The sequence below is a fragment of the Rhinoderma darwinii genome, chromosome 7, assembly GCF_050947455.1.
Source record: "Rhinoderma darwinii isolate aRhiDar2 chromosome 7, aRhiDar2.hap1, whole genome shotgun sequence".
Taxonomy (NCBI): domain Eukaryota; kingdom Metazoa; phylum Chordata; class Amphibia; order Anura; family Rhinodermatidae; genus Rhinoderma; species Rhinoderma darwinii.
In genome coordinates, this window is record NC_134693.1 from 88,844,628 (window position 1) to 88,870,048 (window position 25,421).

The window sequence follows — 25,421 nt, forward strand, 5'->3', positions numbered from 1 at the left end:
ATGTGCTGCTAATACTACTACCACCACCCTTGCTGTCCGTTGGCTACCTCTACTACCACCAATACACCTCCACTGCCGTCTGCTACAAGCAGGCCAGCCCCACCACAGGGCTTTGTCCTGTGACTGTCCAGTGTCTTTTAATGTGCTGCTACTACTACTACTACCACAACTCATGCTGTCCGTTGGCTACCTCTACTACCACCAATCCACCCCCTGTGCCGTCTGCTACAAGCAGGCCTGCCCCACCACAGGGCTTTGTCCTGTGACTGTCCAGTCTCTTTTAATGCGCTGCTACTACTACTACTACTACCACCACCCTTGCTGTCTGTTGGCTACCTCTACTACCACCAATACACCTCCACTGCAGTCTGCTACAAGCAGGCCTGGAGGGCTTGTGAAAAGCCATTGCTTGTTGCTTTTACATCCATGTATGGATGAACCCCGGCAGGCATCTGCCAATAAAAAGGGTACATTTTTGGAGGGCTTGTCAAAAGCCATTGCTTGTTGCTTTTACATTACATCCATGTATGGATGAACCCCGGCAGGCATCTTCCAATAAAAAGGGTACATTTTTGGAGGGCTTGTCAAAAGCCATTGCTTGTTGCTTATACATTCATGTATGGATGAATCCCGGCAGGCATCTGCCAATAAAAAGGGTACATTTTTGGAGGGCTTGTGAAAAGCCATTGCTTGTTGCTTTTACATCCATGTATGGATGAACCCCGGCAGGCATCTGCCAATAAAAAGGGTAAATTTTTGGAGGGCTTGTGAAAAGCCATTGCTTATTGCTTTTACATCCATGTATGGATGAACCCCGGCAGGCATCTGCCAATAAAAAGGGTACATTTTTGGAGGGCTTGTGAAAAGCCATTGCTTGTTGCTTTTACATCCATGTATGGATGAACCCCGGCAGGCATCTGCCAATAAAAAGGGTACATTTTTGGAGGGCTTGTGAAAAGCCATTGCTTGTTGCTTTTACATCCATGTATGGATGAACCCCGGCAGGCATCTGCCAATAAAAAGGGTACATTTTTGGAGGGCTTGTGAAAAGCCATTGCTTGTTGCTTTTACATCCATGTATGGATGAACCCTGGCAGGCATCTGCCACCATAAAGGGTACATTTTTTGAGGGCTTGTCAAAAGCCATTGCTTCTTCTTTTACCACCTTATATGTATGAACCCTGGCAGGCATCTGCCGCCAAAAATGGTTAATTTTTGTACCTTTTTTAACAATGCATTAAGCATACAACATGCACAAGTGCAGTGGTTTCTGTTAGTTATCACCGTGTCCCATCCATTTTCCTATAGCCATACATGTTGCTGTAACTTTGACACTAACTTTGCCTTAAAGACAGCTCAAAAGTACTTGGATACACTCATGGGTGACCTAAGAGCGTTATTCAGGGCTTCTAGGGCTTTTAACCCCTTAGTGACCAGCCCATTTTAGGCCCTAATGACCAAGCTATTTTATTTGTTTTTCTATAGTCCCATTCAAAGAGCTATAACTTTTTTATTTTTTCGTCTACATAGCTGTATGAGGACTTGTTTTTTGCGGGATTAGTTGTACTTTCTAATAGCACCATTTTAGGGTACATATAATTTTTTTATTAACTTTTATTAACTTTTTTGGGGGGGATTATAAAAAAAAGCTGAAATTCCACCATTGTTCTATGCGTTTTTAAATTGACGCCGTTCACTGTGCGGCGTAAATAACATGTTACCTTTATTCTATGGGTCGGTACGATTACGGCGATACCACATATGTAGAGTTTTTTTATGTTTTACGACTTTTGCACAATAAAAACACTTTTGAACAAAAATTATTTGTTTTTGCATCGTTGCTTTCCAAGAGCCGTAATTTTTTTATTTTTCCATCAATGTAGTGATTTTTTCGACTTGTTTTTTGCGGGACGAGACGTAGTTTTGATTGGTACTGTTTTGGGGTGCATGGGACTTATTGATTCATTTTTATTATGACTTTTTTGGGGGCAATGGAAAAAAATTGCAATTTCGCCATTGTTTTTTGCGGTTTTTTTTACGGTGTTCACCTTGCGGTTTAAACTACATATTATATTTATTAATGGAGTCATTACGGTCACGGCGATACTATATATGTGTACTTTTATTTATTTTTTACACTTTTACTAAATAAAGCCACTTTTTATTGAAAAAAATGGTTTTATTTATTTTTTTACTGTACTTTTTATTAATAATCTTTATTTCACATTGGTGACTTATTTTATTAGTCCCACTAGGGGACTTTACTGTGCGATCTTCCGACCGCTGCTATAATGCTTTGGTATACTTCGTATACCAGAGCATTAATGCCTGTCAGTGTAAATCTGACAGGCAATCTGTTAGGACGTGCCTCCGGTGCGTCCTAACAGGCATATGTCCTGGGCAGACCTGGGGGCTTTTATCAAGCCCCCGGCTGCCATGACACCCCATCGGAGACCTGCGATTGCATTCGCGGGCCGCCGATGGGTGACAGAGGGAGCTAACTCCCTCTGTAAACAAAGTTAAATGCCGCGGTCGCTATTGACGGCGGCATTTAACGGATTAAACGGCTGCGATCGAAGTAAACTTCGATCGCGGGCATTGGAGCAGGAGCCCAGCTGTCATCAGGCAGCTGAGCCCCGGCTCCAGCCTGCACGGGAGACCCGTGCAGGACTTAGACTAGGCGAACGTGAAAAGGCGTCAGCCTAGCCTAAGGCCTTTTAGTGACCGACGTGAAAAGGCGTATTGGTGGTCACTATGGGGTTAAACAGTGTTATACACGATTTTTAGGGGCTTTCTTGAATTACAGGTTGGTCAGAACTAGTTCGGTCCGAATCAAACTTTTTGATGAAATTCGGCGAACCAGCCGAACCGAACTTTTCATAAGTTCGCTCATCTCTAGTCTTATGGTACAGGACCCCATGGTAGTGAGTCTGTATCTGCTGCCGAAGATCCACAAGAATTCCAAACTACCACGAGGGCGCCCCATCATCTCCGGGAGAGGGAATATTTGCGACAACATAAGTAAGTAAATTGACTCAATCCTAAAACCACTAGTAGAGACATTGCCATCATACCTCAGAGATTCGGCGGATCTCCTTAAAAAATTGGAGGGGGTTCAGGTTGAACCCGACATGCTGTTGGCCACTTGTGATATTGAATCATTGTATACGAACATCAGACACCAAGATGGTCTCCAGGCAGTGGCATATTTCTTGAGGATGACTGACATTGACCCATCCATGTCTCAGTTTATTCTCATCCTTATGGAATTTGTGCTTACACACAATTTTTTTACATTTAATGGATCCTTCTATCTACAGCTCCAGGGAACGGTGATGGGGGCAGCTTGTGCACAATCATACGCCAACTTTTTCCTGGGGTTGTGGGAGAGGGATCTTTTCTTGTCTGACCGGATATTATCAATGAATAAGGTGGTCCTTTGGACCAGATTCATTGATGATATCTTTATAATCTGGCAGGGCACGCAAGAGGAATTCACTTCTTTTATGGGTGAATTAAATGTCAATGATCTCATTATCCGACTGACCTGGAAAACAAATGAAATGGCCATTGACTTCCTGTATGTACTAATTAAGGGTGACAACATTGGCTTTGTCCAGACAGATGTACATAGGGGAGACACGTCAGTCAACTCATATCTACATGCCTCATCCTCGCACCCTAGACATATGATCCGTTCCATTCCGGTTGGACAGTTTTTAAGGATAAAGAGATTGTGCTCATCCGAGGAGGATTTTGAGAAATAGGCAATAAATCTTAAACAACGTTTCTCTAATAGGGGCTACACTAGAAGATGTATCAACAAAGCATATGAGAGGGCATGCAGGTCCACACGGGCCCAAGTACTCCACCCTGCCATCAAGAAATGTGGCGACATTAAAATCAGGTATGTCACCACCTATCACGACAGATGGGGGGAAATGCGGAAATGTTTGTCTAAACACTTTCCCATCTTACAAACTGATGGTTATTCTATCTGAAATTTTACCTACTAAACCTGCAGTAGCGTCAAGGAGGGCAAGGAATCTTCGCGATACATTAGTTCACAGCTACCACCAACCCCAAGCGATTAAACCGATCTTTGGAGTATACAAACCGAAATGGGGTTGTTTCCCATGTGGCTGATGTATAGCCTGCCCAAACATTGTTAGCAGTGATGATTTTGTAGACTCATCTGGCCAGGTAACATATAATATTATCTGGCTTATTAAGTGCAACACGAAGGGAGTAATCTATTATGCATGTTGCCCCAGCCCAAAAATCTATATTGGTCTCACTACAAGAGAACTCAAAACAAGGACGAGGGAACATGTAAATAGTATTGAGGCAGCTAGGGGTACGGCTCCTGATAATATAGATCTTTTGAAAACTCTGCCACAACATTTTCTCCTGCATCATAATTGCGCATCTAAAGACCTTAAAATTAAAGGCATTGATCATGTGGAACTTGACCTGAGAGGGGGGTCCTTAATGAAAAAACTGTTGAGAGTATAATCCAAATGGATCTGGAAACTGAAGACAGTACAACCCAATGGTTTGAATGAAAACCTGGGTTTTGCAGCTTTCCTGTGAGGGTGTTAGGATTTTTCCTGGTGTTGTTTTTAAGATGTTTGTTTATGTGTCTAGCAAAGGCCGTTTTTTAATGTTTATCTGTTTTTAGTTCCTGCAGATTGTCATCCAATTTATTTGTGAATTTGCTGTGACCTAGTACTCTGATGTCCTCCTGAGCCTGTAATAATTCTTCATCCTTCTCATCGAATTGACGAATAGCTTATTAGGGGATGCACTCCATTTGACCTACCTCGACAGTGGTTATCTGGATCCAGATACAGCATATAGATGGATTCATTCATTTGGTGTTGCTTCTTCATCTTCTTTCTTTATTTAGCATCATCTTTCACTTTTTAACTTTATTATATTATATATGCATATATATGTTTTTCACTATATAATGAATTTTGTAATTGCTATTTTGCACTTTATGTAAATTTTGTATTTAATTTTCAGTGTATCTACGTATGTATGTATGTATGTATGTATGTATGTATGTATGTATGTATGTATGTGTGTATTTGTACGTATATGTATATATTTTAGCATTGCTTGTGCATTTACACAATCTCCTAGCATGTACTTGACAGATATCTATTTTTTTTAATCTATTATATTTTTTGTAAATGCTTCTTTAACATGGCTTTTGATAATCATCACTTTAGCTATATTATTAGTAGTTCTTGCACGACATTCACTCTTTTTTCAACAATATGTATTTGTTTATTATTTTATGATTTTATTATTTATATTCTTACTTGTCTTATAACTTTTCACAGTCTTAGTCACATACCTGACACAATTAATTAATTATTTATACACAGGTATACATGTATATATATATATATATATATATATATATATATATATCCTCTGATGTACACAATCATATATCACATTATCCCATTTTTAGCGACTATTTTACCGTCGTCTTACACAGTTTTGTGATGTTTCTTGTGGTTTTCTTTATTCATACTTTATCTTTATTTTTGGTTTTCCCACTTTTTTCATTAATAATAAATTTCTCTCCTCCGGTAGCAGATTGTCACTACATTGAATTATATTTCCTTATTTATGTTTTTCAGTTTGTCACCTCATTATATTTATTTATTCACTTTCATAGTCTGATATGCTCAGATATGCAGCGCACAAGTATGAGCATGTATATATATCTTACATATATTGTTTTTAAGTGTAACTTTTTATATTCTCCATTACTTTAAACATCTAAAACAAAATTTTTTTTATGTGCACTTATGAATTTTTCATGTGCACTTATAACAATGTTATTTTTCATTAATTCTATGTACTGTCACGTTATGTATGTGTTATAGATGTGTAAATATATATTTTTTGGAAACAACAAATTGATTTGTATGTTCAGTTGATTCAATTGACTATTTTACTCTTTATTGAATATGTATAGATGCTTTATGCAATAATGGTATGCAACACCAATTTTTATTGTGGGTTTATTCAATTTACATATTTTTCCTTCTTTCCCCTTTTATAATGAGTGTAGAGATAGGTTAGGGATAGATTATAGATCCATAAATATACAATAACAAGTCCCTTTTTCCCACATGCTTGCATTGCGCTCTTTTCTTATGTATGTATCCATCAAATGTTTTCTGTATCACGAACGATCCCCTGCATCCTACCTTATGCGCATGCGTGGTCTCGCAGTCCGTGTCTCCACCTCCCAGGCAAGACCAGATTGCGGGACACGTGTCTCTGACGTCTTCTGCTTCCGGTGCCATGCCCCGGATGTTGACGCATCGGACTGTGATGCCGTAGATGTTATTTTATTAGACCTTTCAAAACTCCTTTCCTGTGATTGGTTGATGGGGATTTAAAGGGCTTGGGTACTCTTCTTGACACCACCCCCAGACGAAGGCTTCTGGGCCAAAATGCGCGTCAGGGTTGACGCCAGATACGGTGACTCTTGAGATGGGTAAGAGATCTTCTTGTGCATTATAACAGACCTTTATATATGGTGTGTATACTCCTGTGCTAAATTTATTTACTACTGTTATGGGCAAGTTCTCATATGCATCCTGTAGAGGCCACGCATGGTGAATATATCATTGTTGCATCCATCATCGAACCACCATATGTTTATATACATTTGGCTGCTGGAATTATCTTTCAAATATAGTCCATATACAAAAGGCTGAGTACGTTTTCTTACTCCTTTATGCTGTGATAAATATATATATATACATAGGTGTAATGTGCTATAGTCTTGTCCTTTCTGGTTTATACAGCGCCATCATCTCTATGTTTTTAATGTGTTTTGTTAAGTTTAATTGATCTAATAAATTTATATCGCTTTAATTCATTTTTGGTGTGTCAGACTCCAATCTTTAGGTTTTGTTTCAAATCAGCGGGTTTCACCGTTACCACCATGTTCACTATGGCCCTTTGTGCCCGGTTCCCTACAGACATCATACATCAATTGGAATGCATATTTACAAAGAATATTCTAGGGATTCTCTTGGTGTTCTCCACTTAGTTATAGTAGACACATTAAGCAGAGGCGTAGCTAGGTTCTTCTGCACCCGGGGCAAAGATTCAGATTGGCGCCCCCCCCCCAACTTATTTCCCGACATCTCCTTCCCCCTCGCCATATTTTCTTTCCCTACCAATCATTGAGATGTAATTTTTTGTTCACAATTTTTTTAATGTAACTCGAGTATAAAAGCATTTCTACATTTTACAAGCGATATAGTTCTATAATGTAATTAACATAAAAATAAATTAAAAGAAAATAAATTAAAGAGGCCACACACAGCCCCCCTTGTAAATAGCGCCACACAGCCCCCCTTGTACTTAGCGCCACACTCCTCCCCCTTTGTACTTAGCGCCACACTGTGAACAGTGGTGTTACATAGGACTGCAGGCAACAGCTACTACATTATCTGTAATCAGAGTAATCACTGTGTTATCTGTGGTGTTACATAGGACTGCAGGTAACACTACTACATTATCTGTACTCAGAGAGATATCACTGTGATATCTGTGGTGTTACATAGGACTGCAGATAACATCTACTACATTATCTATACTCAGAGCGTTATCACTGTGTTATCTGAGGTGTTACATAGGACTTCAGGCAACACTACTACATTATCTGTACTCAGAGAGATATCACTGTGTTATCTGTGGTGTTACATAGGACCGCAGGTAACATCTACTACATTATCTGTACTGTGTAGCAGAGCTGAGATTGTAATTTAGCACACAGTACAGATAAAGTAGTAGATGTTACCTGCAGTCCTATGTAACACCACAGATAACACAGTCATGTCTCTCTGAGTACAGATAATGTAGTAGTGTTATCTGCAGTCCTATGTAACACCACAGATAACACAGTGATAACTCTCTGAGTATAGATAATGTAGTAGATGGCAGAGACAAACACATGCAGAGACAAACACATGCAGAGACAAACACATGCAGAGACAAACACATGCAGAGACACACACATGCAGAGACACACACACGCAGAGACACACACACACACACACACACACACACACACACACACACACACACGCAGAGAGACACTCACCATGTCTTCTTGCTGACAGGTCAGGACGGGCTGTGTGTGGGCAGAGCTTCCTCTCTGCTTCTCGGCAGAGCACAGAGCACAGGCAGATGCAGGGAGGCTGCAGCACGGGAGTGGACCTGGCTTTGGATGCTCCCAATCTGCCAACCTCCAAAGAATGCACCTTCACCAGGTCACCCATGATATTGCTAACAACCTCATCCACAAGGAGAATTTTCTTCTGGGTAGAAACCAGACATTGTGCGTTCCACGTAAAGTGCCTGACCACTATACTGTCTAGAAACAAGGTGCAATGGTCCCTACAACCAAGGTCTCTGAACATCCCATAGGCCCAACCATCATAGGAGAGGCTGGAGGCTTCCACCCTTTTGTATACCTCTGTATTAAAAGGGCAATGAAGCAGGAAATGCTCCATGCTTTCCAGCATTCCGCCGCACTCCAACCCCTATCATCAGAGTTTCTGTACTTCAAATTGTCCTTTACATACAGTCTCCCGTGGAAGCAACGCCAAGCCAGATCCCAAAACTTCTGGGGAATCCTCGCTGAATTTAAAAGTTTTAATCCCACCCCAAGGTCAATACTTGGGCAGTCTTTGAGCACCAGGGGCTTCTGGAAGTGAGTCATCAGGACCCTCATGTCAAGAAATTTTCTCGACATGGTCCTGATCTCCCACACTCCCAGACCCCACGACTAACAATCTTCAGTGCCAGGGTGGCATAAGCCGGGAGATGTCCGTGAGGTGTGCGCAGGTCTCTCACTTGCCCCCCTCTCTCCCATTCCTGGAAGAAAGGCCGAAACCACCCCTTGCAGGAGGATATCCACCAAGGAGCCCTCTCTTGCCAGAGGTTTGCTAGGTTGATCTTAATAGAGGTGTTCACTAGGAACACCACCAGGTTAAACATACCTAACTCGCCTAGTGTACTTGGTACGTAAGTAACCTCCCACTTGATTAGGTTAAGCCTGTTCCCCCATAACAGCTGGAAGAACAGGCTATAGACCCGAGCCCAGAGAGGTTCTGGCAAGATGCACACACTGCCCAGGTTAAGCAACATGGGCAACAGGTAGGCCCTGGCCAGGTGAATTCTTTCTCTCAGGGTTAAGGACCAACCCTTCCATTGGCCGACCTTCTGGGCAGCTAGATTCAGCCTATCCTCCCAGTTCTTCTCGGGGTAATCACCCGTGCCAAATTAGACTCCTAAGATCTTAGCAGACCCCTGATGCTCTGGAAGGGTGTATACGGGAGATCAAAACCAGGATCTCCTCCTCTCAGCCAGAAACTCTTGCACTTATCCTGGTTGATCTTGGACCCAGATGCCAATGATGCCAACGTTCCACTTCCGACATCACCCACTCTGCCCCCCCTCTCGAGGAGACAAAAATGGAGATGTCATCTGCGTACGCAACCACCCTCTGAGTGGCTTCCGGCTCCTCCAGGCCGGCCCCGATTCCTGCCAATGGCCCACGTTCAATATTTTTAAGACAAGGATTAATTGCGAACGTATATAGCAAAGGGAACTTAGAGAAAAAGAAGTCATTACGCCACAAGTATGATAAAAAGGTACAAATTTTATTAGGACATACAACACAAAATACTAATATATAAAATTCAAAGGAGAATCCGAAAAAGAAAAGCAGTGTGATGGCTTCAAGCAAATAGAAATTGGGGTATCTAGCCCACCAACAGAGTTCCCTGGCAATAGTTCTCTGTCTGATGTAGATCACAGGTAACAAAATCTAAGTAATATAATAAGGGCGTAACTGCGACTTGGTGGTGACAGCACAATTATAAAAATTACAAGGAACAAAAAGGTCAATCTATGACCATATGTTTCAAAATTGGCCAGATACAAAATATTACAAAGCAAGTTTACGCTTAAATAGTAAGAATAGATCAGGACCAGAGTGTCATAATCAGAACAAAGTTGCTAGAAAGGAAGTCAGGTGTACATAGCATGTGTAGATCACAATAGATCTGTTTGTAGCGTAAGAGATATTAAGGTAGGCTTACCCATAAGAATGAACGTTATAGTGGCCCCACACTGCAGCCTGAAATGGTAGCGCCCCGACGCGCGTTTCGCTAATCTAGCTTCCTCAGGGGGTAGTGTATTGAATACTGACATTGTTATGCTTTTTATATGGTTGAGTCAGTAATGGTGATTGGGCTCCGGTGTCTGTCCTCTAGTTCCGGTCCACGGCGCATGCACGGGATTCTGACTTGAGCCGCGAGATCCATGGAGATCCTTGTGGCGTAATGACTTATTTTTCTCTAAGTTCTCTATGATGTAATGAAGTTTGCTATGTTACTTATATACAATGAGGTGCGTGGACACTTGTTAATGGCGTCTAACTTGCAACTCAACCTGGTGAGTCTTTATATTTAAAGTATATAGCAAAGGGCTCAGGGACAACCCTGGCGGACACCAGACCCAACCTCAAAGGGGGTTCCAACCCACCCATTCACAAGCGCAAAAGTCTCAGCCCCAGTGTATAAGGTCTGTAGCCAATTGACAAACCCCCCCCCCCCCCCGGTAGCCGTACCTCAGAAGGACCGACCAGAGGTATTCGTGGTCCACCCGGTCAAAAGCCTTGGCCTGGTCCAAGGACAGGATATACTCCTTCCACCGACCAGAATTTCCCTGCTCCACTGCCTCTCTGACACTGCGGACAGCACTAAACGTGCTGCGGCCTGGAACAGAGCAATGCTGGACCAGCAAAAGAAGCCGGGATGCAAACTTCACCAGCCAATTAAACAGCACCTTTGCAAGAACCTTTCTTTCCATATTGAGCAGCGCTATGGGACGCCAATTCTCAATACGGGTCGAGTCTTTTCCCTTGGATAAAATGATCAAGGCTGACCTCCTTATTGACTTTGGCAAAGTACACGAGGAAAGACAATCATTAAACACCGCAGTCAAGAGGGGAACTAGGGTTCCTTTAAAGGTCCTATGAAACTCGGATGTTAAGCCATCCGGCCCTGGCGATTTTTTGAGGGCAAGCCCATCAATCGCCAGTCCCACTTCCTCTTCCTTGATCGAGTCTATCAAAACACTGAGAGCGGGGTCTACCCTTGGCTCAGAAATGGTTTCAGCCAGGAAAGCCGACATCTCGTCTCTGCTTAGATCCTGCTTTCCCAAGAGGTGCGAGTAGAAGGATCTGACGACCTCCAGGATTCCTGATTTGGATCTCTTCAGGGAGCCTGTACTATCAGCCAGTCCTTTAACAATCTTACGACTCACTGACATCTTACAGTTCCAGTAGGGGTCGGGCGAGCGGTACCTCCCGAAATCCCTCTCAAGAACCAAAGATGAGTGCCTATCATACTGACACCTCTTAAGCAAAGCTTTCACCCCGGAGATCTCCTCCCCACTACCTCCGGTTGAGACCAGATGTTCGAGTTTCCTCCTCATCTCCTGATATAGGCAATACATACTCATGGACCTGAGGCACGAGAGCTGGCGGAAAAACTCTGCCACCTGTTCTTTGAACATTTACCACCACTAAGACTTAGTACCACTGAGACCCAACAAAGGTACCTGGCTCTGAAGAAAATCCTCAAAGGCCTGTCTTATCTCCGTTTCTTCCAAGAGAGTAGAATTGAGCCTTCATATACCTCTTCCCATCTGGAGGGACTCTGCAATGTTCAAAGAGAAAATAATCATACAGTGATCGGAGAACTCCACCTCAACAACGGACACTGGTGAAGAGATGGCTTCCTCCTTCAAAAAAAACCTGTCTATTCTAGACCTACAACTACCTTTACGATAGGTGAAACCCGAGTGACCTGGGGTATGCCTGATGTGGATATCCACCAGGCGAGCATCGCTAACTATGCTATCTAATGCTACACTATCATAAGTCAGTCTATCTCTGGAAACTCCTCTGTCTCGGGGTCTAACGACAGTAAAAAACAATCCACTCCAAAGATAACTTGTCTGCTCGTAAAAAGGAAAGGCTTAATTTTCATGAAGAGGCTTTTCCTGTCCCACTTGGTCTGGGGACCATAGATATTAATTAATCTTAGTTCTTGCCCCCTCATGAGAACATCTAAGATCAAGCACCTCCCCATTTCTAACTCAATCATCCATCGGCATGTTACCGGTATGGTGAAAAGAACCGCCACACCGCTATACGGCTCAGCCGCAAGAGACCAGTAGGAGGGCCCGCGTCGCCATTCCCTCCTAGCTTTTACGATGTCTGCCAAAAGTGACAGCCTGGTCTCCTGCAAAAACAAAATGTCGGCTTTAACTCGGCCAAGAAAATCAAAGGCTGCAAATCTAGCCGTATCAGACTTAATGCTGGCAACGTTAATCTATGCCAGCGTCAACGGTGCGGGTTCTGCCATCTAAGATGATTGTGTTAGACAGCTTTCCTCTTCCCACCCTGATTTTCTTTGTCCGAGGAGGACCCCTCAGACTTGTTCCCCTTTCCTCTTTTTCTTTAAACAGAAGAGTCCATATCTTCAGGACATTTTGCCTTCCCTTCCTTATCCTCCGACTCCATGGTAACCCCCGCCCCTGAGGCCAGTGCACCTTGCAAGGGAGGGTGCTCAGCGTCCCTAGAGACCCCTACCTCACTCTCCTCCTCGCTTTGAGGAGCTGGAATATCCACAAGGGCTTGGTAGCGGCTGGGGGAGAGACCCAGAGGGTTGCAGGTCCTGCCTTCCATGGTCAGGGCAGAGCCAGCTGTTCTTGACTCTCTCCTCCTCACCAACACTTTCATATTGGGAGGACTGGGAGTCTTCAGCCACTCACTCTCTCCAGATTCTCCTGATCTCCTCGTTCAGATCGGTCTCCCCAAGGGCATCTGTTTCTGGGGCAGGGTCCAGGTCAGGGCCAGAGATCACCCCAGTTGCCTGGGCTTCTCTCCGCTCCCTTTCCTTTCTCATTTTCTCCAACCTCCGCTGGTAAGAAGGGGGCCTCTCTTGGTATTCTTCACTTGCCCTTGGGCTCCGCCATCTCCGCATGACTCCTCACCTGCAGAAGCCACCCCACTTTCTTCCGCTACAGATTTGGAGAACGCATTGACCACAGAGCGAGGACACCTACTGAACGGGTGACCTAGGTCACCACACAGATGACACCTAACCTGGTCACACGATGCAGTCAGAAGGCCTACCCCTCCACAATGAGCGCAATTCTGCACAGGGCAGCCCGCGCTCAAGGGTCACCGCTTTGGTTGCCCCTGGTAGAAGACCACGATACGATCCCTCCCGAGAAAAGCGGAGGATGGAATGTGGGACACAGTTTGCTCCAGACGTTTAAGTTTGACCATAAATGTTCAGGCCCCTGACCAGATGCCAAATTCGTCCAAGTTCTTCCTTGGCATCTCCGCCACCTCACCATATCTGCTCAACCAGGTCATGATGTCAACGAAAGAAAGTGACTCGTTAAGGGTAAGAACGGTCATCTTCTTGAGACCATTCTGGCGGGATATTGCTTGTACAGCAAAATCCCGCCAGCCGGGCTCGCTTTTCATCAGCTTGTAGTTGCCCCAGAATACCTCAAGGCCCCCCGGGTGAACAAAGCTGACGTCAAACTCAGCCGTACCATGAGGATGTATCAAGGCAAAGATGTCACTCACCTTGAAGCCCATCTCCAGTAGCAGCTCCACCACCCTCTTTCTAGGAGGGCACGCATCATTGCCACGCCTCCGGAGATGGACTACATTTCTCCTGGCAGTGGCCGGCCCGGTTGTTGGGAGCGACCATTGATCTCTCCTCGTCTCTTGGAAGGCATTCAGACCGTACCTCTCTATCCAAGAGGATAGGTCTCCCTGCACACCCCCTACTGTTAGGGTCTGCTTCCCCTCCCTTAAGGCCTCCAGGAGACATTGTTGCAAGTTACCATCCCTGGGGCCTGAGGATGAGGAAGGGTGAGCGGGCGGTCCCCACCCCACGACTCCAGCATAAGATCTGCTGGGAGCAGTATTAGAGGGAGCACCCGACCCCCCTAATCCCCTGGTTGAGCCCTATCACCTATACACATTCTACCACCAACACCCATCACATCTTTATTTACATTTGACACATTCCTAACCAGGTCTGGCTCTATGTTATTATATTTCTCTTTTACTTTAGCCCCTCCTCTATTTTCTCCACCGCATCATAGTTACATAGTTACATAGTTAGTACGGCTGAAAAAAGACACATGTCCATCAAGTTCAACCAAGGGACGGGAAAAGGGAAGGGAAACATTTCTACACATAGGAGCTAATACTTTTTTGTTCTAGGAAAGTATCTAACCCTTTTTTAAAGCCATCTACTGTCCCTGCTGTGACCAGCTCCTGCTGTAGGCTATTCCATAAATTCACCGTTCTCACAGTAAAGAAGGCTTGTCGCCTCTGCAGGTTGAACCTTTTTTCTCTAGACGGAAGGAGTGTCCCCTTGTTTTTTGAGGGGGTTTTACATGGAACAGGATTTCACCATATTTTTTGTATGTTCCATTAATATATTTATATAAATTAATCAAGTCCCCCCTTAGTCGTCTTTTTTCAAGGCTAAATAGGTTTAATTCTTTTAATCTTTCCTCATAACTTAGATTCTCCATGCCTCTTATTAGCTTCGTTGCTCTTCTTTGTATTTTTTTCCATCTCCAGGGCATCCTTTCTATGAACTGGAGCCCAGAATTGAACTTCATATTCTAGATGAGGCCTCACTAATGCTTTGTAAAGTGGCAATATTACATCCCTGTCCCGCGAATCCATGCCTCTTTTAATACACGACAATATCCTGCTGGCCATTGAAGCAGCTGATTGACACTGCATTCTGTTATTTAGTTTATGATTTACAAGTACACCCAGATCCTTCTCAACAAGTGAATCCACCAGTGTAGCTCCCCCTAGGACATATGATGCATGCAGGTTGTTGGTACCCAGATGCATAACTTTACATTTATCTACATTAAACTTAATTTGCCAACTGGATGCCCAAACACTTAGTTTGTTTAAATCCGCTTGCAATTCACGAACATCTTCCATAGACTGAACTATATTACATAGCTTGGTGTCATCTGCAAAAATAGAAATAGTGCTATTAATCCCATCCTCTATATCATTAATAAATAAGTTGAATAATAGCGGTCCCAGCACTGAACCCTGGGGTACACCACTTATTACCGGGGACCATTCAGAGTAGGAATCATTTACCACAACTCTCTGGATATGGTCCTTGAGCCAATTCTCAATCCAATTACAAACTCATCATGTGCTTTTGTGGAGGGACCGCAAAATGTTATGAGCGGTACCTCCACGCTACCCTCCGCATCAGTGGTGTCCATGGCAACTGAAGGGGGAGGCGTTACATCTCTGACAGAACCTTGCGGCAATGTCAACTGCGGAATTACTATTAAACCGCCCCCAACCTGGGCAGTGGTTTTAGAGCCACTCCCCCTTTCCAAAGCGCGGTGGCTACCAGCCTGCTTAACGCTCCTGTCCGCTCCGTCTCTGTACGAGGCAGCAGCTGACCATTGCTCTGTCTCATCAGCCGGCCCGGATGTTGCATGGCTGGCTGACTTCCGGTCAGCTAAATCCCAGGAACGCACCGGCGGTTTCCGGTCCGCCCCTTCCGCTGCCTCACGCCATTTGCCAGCTTCAGGGGCTCGCCTTCCGCCAGCCTTGGGACCACGCCCCTTAACGTGACAGCACTGGCACCGCCCCCTTTACAAAGAACGGCGTCTGGCGCCATTTCGCCTGGCCTCGTGATTTTCTCCTCGCTTACCCATTCCGGCCCACTACAGAAGCCGAAACTGGGGGTTTTGCAGGATCTGCAGCCCGAACCGAGATATTCTCTGGTCCGGAGTGCAGGGGAGACTGCAGTTTGTATACCAGCCTCATCTGTCCTGTGTCAGCTTTCTTCCTCCGCTTCCCCTTCTTCCTCTTGCCGGTCTCAGCGGGCAGCTCCGAACTGAAGCAAAATCCCTGCATTGATACCGGGGATTCCAGCTCCTGGATCTGGGTGAGCACATCCGTGGGACGCTCGTCCTCTGACTCGGAGCTGCCTTCAGATTACGAGGTGGGAGGCAAATGGATATTATAACCCTCCACCACCTTCTTTACCACTTTTGGTTTCTCCTCCTCTTCGCTGCCGGTCTCCCTAGTCTCTGGCGGCATTTCTGAGTCTGGAGACTGGTGCCGATGGTGCGGTTACTTTTGCTTCTTTATCCTGTTTTTCTTTGCCTTTCTCTCTTGTGCTAGGGGACGCCATCTCTGCAAATCAGTCATCGTTTTTGAGTTTTTTCGCAACGGCATGACCTCCGGATACAATTTCTTGGCGTCTTTCCTCCATCTCCGTTATTTCTCGCTTCATATTTTTTGATCAAAATGTGCACTAAGAACCACCCTATTATAAGTAGATTTAGCAGTAATGCATATTTATTTATATTTAGTGGTTTAGGTGGCATTAGTGTCACAGTGTGCTGTCGCCATTCTTTTTCCGCTATATATACAATTATATATATATATATATATATACATACACACTAAGTTATTGTTAGATACAATGAAATATTAATTAATCTTTATTTATTAATCTGTATTTCAGTTGGTTGTTGACCAGACCACTTCATTCGGAGGGCGCACTATACCAGTGGTGGCTAGTATAACGACTATAATACTGCCCTATATACAAAAAAGATTGATTACTTACCGGTAATCTGTTTTTCATGAACCTATGACAGCACCCCTGGAGAGACATCCCATTCACTGGACAGGAAGCCTGAGGATATAAAAAAAAGGACACACCTCTCCACACACCCAGTCTTAGAAAGAACTCATGATGAGAATTAGTTTAGTTTATATATTAGTTTAGTATATATATATATATATATATATATATTTATTTATTTTTTTGCGCCACCCAAGTGGAATTACCTCACACCTTCATATATACAGTATTTACAAGGAATACCTTTGTACTCATGTTGGAACTCAACCTTATGAGGACTGTATACGCTATTAGGGAGGGTAACAGAGGGGTGCTGTCATAGGTTCATGAAAAACCGATTACCGGTAAGTAGTCAATCTTTTACCCTTTCACCTATGACAGCACCCCTTGAGATGTACAATAGAAGTCAAAATTTAGGGTGGGACCATAGCTTGTAGTACCTTTCTACCAAAGGCCAAGTCAGAGGCTGTATGCAGTTGTAATCGGTAATGCTTGAGGAATGTATGAGGAGAGCTCCATGTAGCAGCCTTGCATATCTGATCTAGGAGGGCCTCTGCTCTCTCAGCCCAGGAAGTGGACACAGCCCTGGTGGAGTGGGATCCGAAGAACTCTGGAGGCTGGAGATTATGACTTACATAGGCTAAATGTATAGCCTGTTTAATCCATCTCGCTATAGTGGATCTACTGGCTGCCGAACCCTTGTTGGGACCCTGGAACTGGACAAGCACATTTTCTGAGGTTCTTAAATCTTTAGTGATTTCTAGGTGTTGGACTAGGCACCCCCTTATGTCCAGGCAGTTAAAATGCTGTTCCCTCTGATTTTTCGGGGAATTACAAAAAGATGGAAGAACAATTTCTTAGTCTAGATGAAACAGAGAGATCATTTTAGGAAGAAACTTTGTTAAGGTTTTTAAGATGACCCTGTCATCTAATGATCTAATGGTAGAGTATATGGAGAAAAAGCAGAAAGGGCCTGAATCTCACTTACTCTACTGGCCAATGTAATGGCTAACAAGAACGTCATTTTGAGTGTCAGTATCTTTATGGTTATAGAGTCTATTGGTTCGAACGGTGGATTTGTCATGACCTGGATAACAATATTTAAGTCTCAAGGGGGAACTGAGCATCTAATCTGGGGCTTAAGTATAGAGGAGGCTGTCAGGAATCTCCTAACCCAGGGGTTTTCCGCAAATCTGAAATCAAAGAAGAAACTTAGTGCGGATATATAAACCTTTAAGGTGCTGGGCTTGAGGTTCTTATTTAATCCTGCCTGGAGAAAATCAAAGGGATATCTGGTTTGGTTAGAGTATTTATGTTCACCCCTGCAAAATTTGTAAATGCTTTCCAGGCCCTTAGATATATTTCAGATGTAACCTTTTTCCTACTTGCTAGCAGAGTAGAAATGATAGACTCTGAGAACCCTCTCTGTTTAAGGATTACCCTTTCAGTCTCCAGGCTGTCAGATAAAGCTTTTGAATTTCAGGTTGCATGACTGGGCCCTGGTATAGGAGATCTGGTAGAGTCGGGAGAATCCAAGGTTGGTCTGAGGACATTTTCCTTAACCATGTGAACCATGGTCTCTTTGGCCAGAAGGGGGCTATCAGGATTATTGAAGCTTTGTCTTCCCTGATTTTCTGATCACCCTTGGGAGAAAACATAGGGGGGGAGGCATAACCCCTCTCTTGACTCCAACACTGGGAGAATGCATCTATTGCCGTTGGGTTTTCTGATGGATCCAGGGAGAAGAATCTCTTGACCTTCCTGTTTCCTCCGGACGCAAACAGGTCTATTGAGGGAATCCCCCATCTGTAAACAATCTTCTGAAATATTTCCGTATTCAGAGACCAGTCTGACTGGCGTAACCTTTCTCGACTTAGGAAGTCTGCTACCTGGTTGTCCATTCCCTTTAGGTGGCAGCTGAGAGGGTCAACAGATGGTGCTCTGCCAGAGAAAATATCTGGGAAGATAAACCCATCAGGGGAACAGATCTCGTCCCCCACTGATGACTCGTCATGTTGTCCGAATATATCTTTAAATTCTGACCTGAAATTGCTAGTATAGAGTTTTTCATAGTTTTAATAACTGCTGCCAGGTCCTTGAAGTTGGAGGACCTCTGCATGGTTTGGTGATCCCACTGACTCTGAAGAAAAGAGGTGTCGTATTGAGCTCCCCATCCCCAAGGACTCGCATCCGTAGTTATATTTAGAGTAGGGGTTGTTATCCATGGGATGCCCCGCCTGAGGTTTTCCCTTTTCAACCACCATCTGAGAGACAGCCTGGCTGCTAATGATATGTGGAGGGATTGATCTAGGGAGAGACTGTTCTTGTCCCACTGATTTAAAATGTCCTATTGTAGGGCCCTGGATCTGAAGGGAGCCCATAATACTGCTGGGATGCGTGACGTCATGAGGCCCAGCACGGACATAGCTTCCCTGAAAGAGGTCATATGGTCTAAATATACTGTAGCTCTGAGACCCTGTCTATCAGGGGATTGATCTTCCCTTCTGGAAGAAAGGACATCTGCCTGGAGGAATCTAGCAGAATCCCTAGACAGATACATCTGGTTGATGGGATTAAATTGGACTTTTTTTAGATTTATCTTCCATCCTAAATTCGTTAGGATGGAGCAAATTATTTTTATCTGTTGGATCAGGCCTGAGATGTTTCTGCCATTATTAGAAAATCGTCCAGGTAGGGAATCAGGAGGATGTCCCTCGTCCTGATATATGTCATTTCTGCTATTATCTTTGAGAACACCCTTGGGGCTTGTGAAATGCCAAAGGGAAGGACTCTGTACTGAAGGTGAAACAAAGACTTGTTGAGGGTCACTGCTATTCTTAGATATTTCTGGTGAGGACTGCATATTGGCACATGATGATATGCATCCTCCAGGTCTAGTGATGCCATCACACAATCTTTGGAGAGGAGATTTATAGTAGAAGGAATGCCTTCCATATGAAATTTTTGTATGTCAGATAAGAGAACAAATCCTTTAGATTTATTATGACCCTGTATTTCCCTTCTGGTTTCTTCACCAGGAAGAGAGGGGAATGAAAGCCCTGGCCTGCCTCTGCATTTGGGACTTGAATTAGAACCCCTTTTCTTATAAGTGACAGAATTTCTGCCTCTAAAACTTCTTGTTTCTCTAAATTCTTTAGGGTCTTTGTGGAAAAGAATCTGTTTGGGAGAAGAGATCCTAATTCTAGGACGTACCCAGTTTTTATAATTCCTAGGATCCACGGATTTGATGTTATTTCTTCCCAATTTTTGTAATACCTGGATAGATGATCCCTCACCATGGGCTTTCTGGCATCATTGCTGGTGGTCTCTGTTTTTGGGGTCGTTTTGAGGCCTGAAAAGGAAGCCCTTGTTTTTCTTAGGAAATTTTGAGGGCCTAGACTCCTGTCCCCTAGGGTTAGGTCTTTTATTAAGCCTCCTGGAATGAAAGGAATCCATTGGTTTCCCTTGTGTAGGGAACCCCTTCTTCCTATCAGACGCTTTTTCTAATAGGTCATCTAGCGGGGGTCCAAACAAATAATCACCAGAGCAGGGAATAGGCACATAGCTTCCCTTTTGACCCAGTGTCACCCTTGCAGGTTTTTAGCCAAATAGCCCTCCTGGTGGAGTTTGAGAGAGCCGCTGATCTGGCAAAGAGGCGAATAGAATCTACCGAGGCGTCGGTCAACAAATCTGCTGCCTTAGATAACATTGGAAGGGAGGAGAAGATCTGATTCCTAGAAGTCTTATCTCTAAGTTGGAGCTCTAAGTGCGCTAGCCATATCTTTAGAGACCTAGCCACACAAGTGGTGGCAATGCCTGGCTTAAAAACCCCCGTAGAAGCTTCCCAGGTTCTCTTGAGGTAGTAATCGGCTTTCCTATCAATGGGATCGAATAAAGAGCCTAGATCCTCAAATGGAAGAGCATTCTTCCTTGATATTTTTGCCACTGGGGCATTATCCCAGTCCTTCCTCAAAGGGATATTTCCTCTTAAGAAATTTGGGAATACCAACTTTCCTATCTGGATTTTTCCATTCCCTTTTAATGAGGCTTCATACATTCTTATGAATGGGAAAGTTTCACTGTTTTCTAGGCCCTAAGCCTTCAGACATTATGTCCTGGGCGGAACGAGGTTCTTTGGGGTCATCGATGTTCATAGTTGCTCTTACGGTTTTAAGAAGCTGGTCTACGTCTTCTGCTAAGAACAAATCCCCCTCCCCGTCCTCGTCTGAGGAATAATCTGAAGAGCTCAGCTCTTCATCTTTTTCTAGCTGAAAATCCTCTTCAGCAGAGGAATCGGATAGATCTACCTGACCAGACAAGATGGATGGAAGATCCTTCTGTTCCTTTAGGGACTTTAGGGAGTTCCTAACTTCTGCCCTCACAATCTCTTTAATGCTCGAGGCCAGACTTGTAGATTCTTCCGTGATTATTTTATGTAAACAATTCTGGAAAAGTCTTTTATTTTAAGAGGCTGCTAGTTTTTGTATTACAAACTGCACACTCCTTGTTACGGGTTTTATCCAGTTTTTCCCTAGGACCTGGAGGATCTTGTGGCATCCGAGCGGTCAGTGCGTCCTGTTGCTTCTCCTGTCGTTTCCATTATGGAAGGAGATGCTGGAGACTGAGGCTCCATATTGTTCAGGCCTAGATAGGCCTTGGATTGGCTGGGGAGGTTCTCTGCTACAGACACCTGGAGCCCCTCCTCCCTTTGGGGCCGCAGAAACCAACGTTTCCTGGAATAGGGCGCGTCACTCTGCCGGAAGTGACGCGTCGCGGTGACTGGAAGATTTGCACAGAGTGCGCCGAAAGCCCCCAACACTGGGCATGCGTGCCGGCCCGACTAGGGAACCAAGTAAGGCCCCTGGGAGAACCGCTCTCCCTCCAGAGGAAGGTCTCACCTCGTGGGACTTAAAACTACCTCCAGGGACGGAAGCGATGGACTGGGAGAGGAAGGAGTAACCAAACCCAGACTTAAGGTTGCTCCCTCCAAGGAGACTTACACCTTCCAGAGGCACCCTAGGGAGAAAAGGTAAAAACCTTGCTAGGGGGTCTGCAACTCATGGAGATGTGCTTCTTTTCCTAACAGAACAATCCCATCCGGAGGACCGGAAACCTGACTAGGTGGGTGGAGAGGTGTGTCCTTTTTTATATCCTTAGGCTTCCTGTCCAGCGAATGGGATGTCCCTCCAGGGGTGCTGTCATAGGTGAAAGGGTAAATATAAATACTATATTTCTGCTCCCTATGTACATGAATATAATTGCTACAATACTGGCTCCTATATTCAAGAATATAACTACTGTAATGCTGGCTCCTATATACAAGAATATAACTACTTTAATACTGTATACTTTGTACAAGAATAGAACTACTGTAATACTGCCCCATATGTACAAGAATATAACTACTATAATACTGCCCTTTATGCAGAAGTAATTAATGCTGTACAAACCCATTAATAAAAGTTCTAAACTGAATGCTATATACAAGATTTGAACTACTAAAACACTGCTTCCTATGTACAATAATATACACACTGTAATCCCGGTCCCTATTTTTAAAAATCTATATTGTAGATCTACATCGAGCTTATGAACATATTGTAATGATGGGGGTAAGGAAACAGACAAGTGATCCCTAATCTACCCGCCACTCAGTCCCTGCCTACTTGCAACGGCCCGCCCTAGGCAACGGGGTACAACTGGGCGACGGTCCCTACGCTCAATAAGTGCACGACAGACAAACAGACAAGGGTACACAGAAGCAAGGGAAAAGGGGCAGTTGCCCACGGTAACACCGTGAGCAACAGGAGTGGTGAACGAGCCGAGTCAAACCAGGAGTGTACGAAGTACAAAACGCAGAGCAGGAGAGTAGTGAACAAGCCGAGTCAAACCAGGAGTGTACGAGGTACCAAACGCAGAGCAGGAGAGTAGTCAGTAAGCCAGGGTCAATATGAAGCAGGGTCAAATATTCAAAGAAGCTGCAGCAGGGCCAGGAAAGCACACAAGAAGAATCACAAGCAAGGAGGAACAGGAAAGGCAGGTATAAATAGACAGGGGGCGGGAACTAGCTCCGTCTGGCCAGGCTGTGATAGGCTCTCCCACTCCTAAGCCTACCATCCTGAGTGGTGGAAGATGGAGTCAGTCTCACAGACATAGAAGCAGGTGCAGACTGATTACCTATGGGCGTGGATACAGAAGCTGTGCCTGGCAGATCCTTAACACATATATGTATATATATGATCTTAATTTTGTTAAATATGCTATTCTACGTACCTGTTATGTTAGGTAATTATTCTCACGATTTCAAAAAAATTAAAAAGAAAAAATACTATTGACTATGTGCAAGCAAATCATGGTACATGGCATAAGCAACCTAAATCGTTCAAGTAGTTTGAATCCTACTACTTATAGCCTGTTATACATATTTATTTCATTTTTATTTCTTTTTAGGACAACATCGAGTACTCGAGAGCCTGAAGTCCTTCGTGAAGCGATCACTAGAGAGGACAACTCTGCTGGCCCCTCTATCCCCCAAATGTCTGTTCAGGGCACTGGTGCTCCCCTACCAGAAGCCTCTTCCGCCTTAACAGGCAGATCATTAATTCACACAAATTTTGAGAATATGTTAAGGTGGGAGAGACCTGGTAGGAGACGCCCAAGTGAATGGGAGGATCTCACAAGATACTGTAGGGATGCCTTGCTGAGATTAGATGAACAGATTGACTACTTTTAGGGAGCAGATTTTACATCTAATTCGTCGTTCGGAGGGCGTGGGAGTGACAAATTTCCCTACAACTAGTCATCATTTCTTCGAAACTCTCATTCCTTGGGTGGAGCAAATGACACCTGAACAGATATTGGAGTGCTGGGTGACACTCGCTCAAACTGTCTGTCTACACCGCCCCCCATCCCAGTCTTATCCCCCATCCCAAGCACATTCCTCCTCTCATTCCCAACCCCACTCACAATCCTTTACACCAACACATTCCAACCCACCTTCACACTCTCAATCCGCTCATTCTCACTCTTTCTCCTCTGCTCACTCTCCATCTTCTCATTTTCCTCTACCTACCTCGTTTCCTACACCTTCCACACCTCGCACTCAACTCTTTCCTTCTTTACCGATTCTTATTCTCTCCAAACCCCTCACCAATCTACTCCTGTAGTACTTCCAGAGAGCGCAAGATTTTTCAGAGTGGCATTACGGAAGAAACTCAAGATAGAGGGGTCAGCAGACAAAGGCATGTATCTGCCTCCCCCAGCGTGAATAAAGGTAAATTTAGTTTTTATATATTGTAATTTTGTTTGAAAAAAACATGAACACATTTGAAAATTTCACTTTTGATTATTGAAGAAAACAAAACAAAAAAACAATCTTCATAGTTTTGATGTTATTAATCATTTTATTGATAATTTAATTTTAACATATAAAGTAAAGGTCTTAACCCCTTAACGACCAAGGACGAAAATGTACGTCATGGTCGGCTGCTAGTTCCCGCACCATGACGTACATTTTCGTCCGCATTTCAAACTGTCACTCTGTGTAAACACAGAGTGACAGACCCGCGCTGACAGTTGTCCCCGACAGCTGAGACATTAGTCTTGCCGGACAGCGGACCATCGCCGCTGATTTCGGCAGTTAACCCCTTAAGTGCGGCGACGGATTGCCGTCGCCGCATTTAAGTGGTTTGAAGCACATCAGCAGCCCCCACGAAGTGATCGTGGGGGCTACCGATGCTTGTCACGGCAATCGGAGGTCAGATAATGACCTCCGGGTTGCCATGCACGGAAGCCTCGGAGGAACAGCCTCCGGCCGTTCCTCCTCTGCTTCCTGTCAGTGTGACAGTCACGTCACAATGACAGTAAGGGTATGTTCACACGGCCTATTTACGGACGTAAATCGGGCGTTTTTGCCCCGAATTACGCCCGAAAATAGCGCCTCAATAGCGCTGACAAACATCTGCCCATTGAAAGCAATGGGCAGACGTTTGTCTGTTCACACGAGGCGTATATTTACGCGCCGCTGTCAAATGACGGCGCGAAAATAGACGCCCGCGTCAAAGAAGTGACCTGTCACTTCTTTGGCCGTAATTGGAGCCGCTATTCATTGACTCCAATGAATAGCAGCGCTAATTACGGCCGTAATTGACGCGCCGTTCAAGCGCCTGCACATGCCGTTACGGCTGAATTTACGGGGATGTTTTCAGGCTGAAACATCCCCGTAATTTCAGCCGTTACGGACCCCCGCCGTGTGAACATACCCTTAGAGTACATTACACTACGTGTGTAGTGTAATGTACTCTAGCAGCGATCAAAGCTGCAAGACTAAGTGTCCCCTAGTGGGACAAGTTAAAAAAGTAAAAAAAAGTAATAAAAATGTTTTAAAAAAAGTGTAAAAATAAAAGTTATAAGTTCTATAAACACTAAATGCTTTTTTTCCTATAATAAGACTTTTATTATAGAAAAAAAATGAACACGTTAAAAAAGTACACATATCTGGTATCACCGCGTTCGTAACGAACCCAACTATAAAACTATAATGTTATTTTTCCCGCACGATGAACACCCCAAAAAAAATCAATAAAAAACTACGACAGAATCGCAATTTTTTGGGTCACC

General features: G+C 44.2%; 1 long non-coding RNA gene across 2 annotated transcripts in view; it reads left to right on the forward strand.

The window, feature by feature from the left end:
• Nucleotides 1-23,385, forward strand: part of LOC142657260 (uncharacterized) — a 33,582-nt gene extending 10,197 nt beyond the window's left edge. Inside the window, exons 2-3 of one of the 2 annotated variants that reach the window (XR_012849861.1) lie at nucleotides 3,800-3,907; nucleotides 23,253-23,385. This is a non-coding gene — a long non-coding RNA (uncharacterized LOC142657260). Of the gene's footprint in view, nucleotides 1-3,799; nucleotides 3,908-4,681; nucleotides 4,905-23,252 lie in introns of those variants that run through there. The other variant, XR_012849860.1, reaches the window with a different exon arrangement.
• The last annotated feature ends 2,036 nt before the right edge of the window (nucleotides 23,386-25,421 follow it).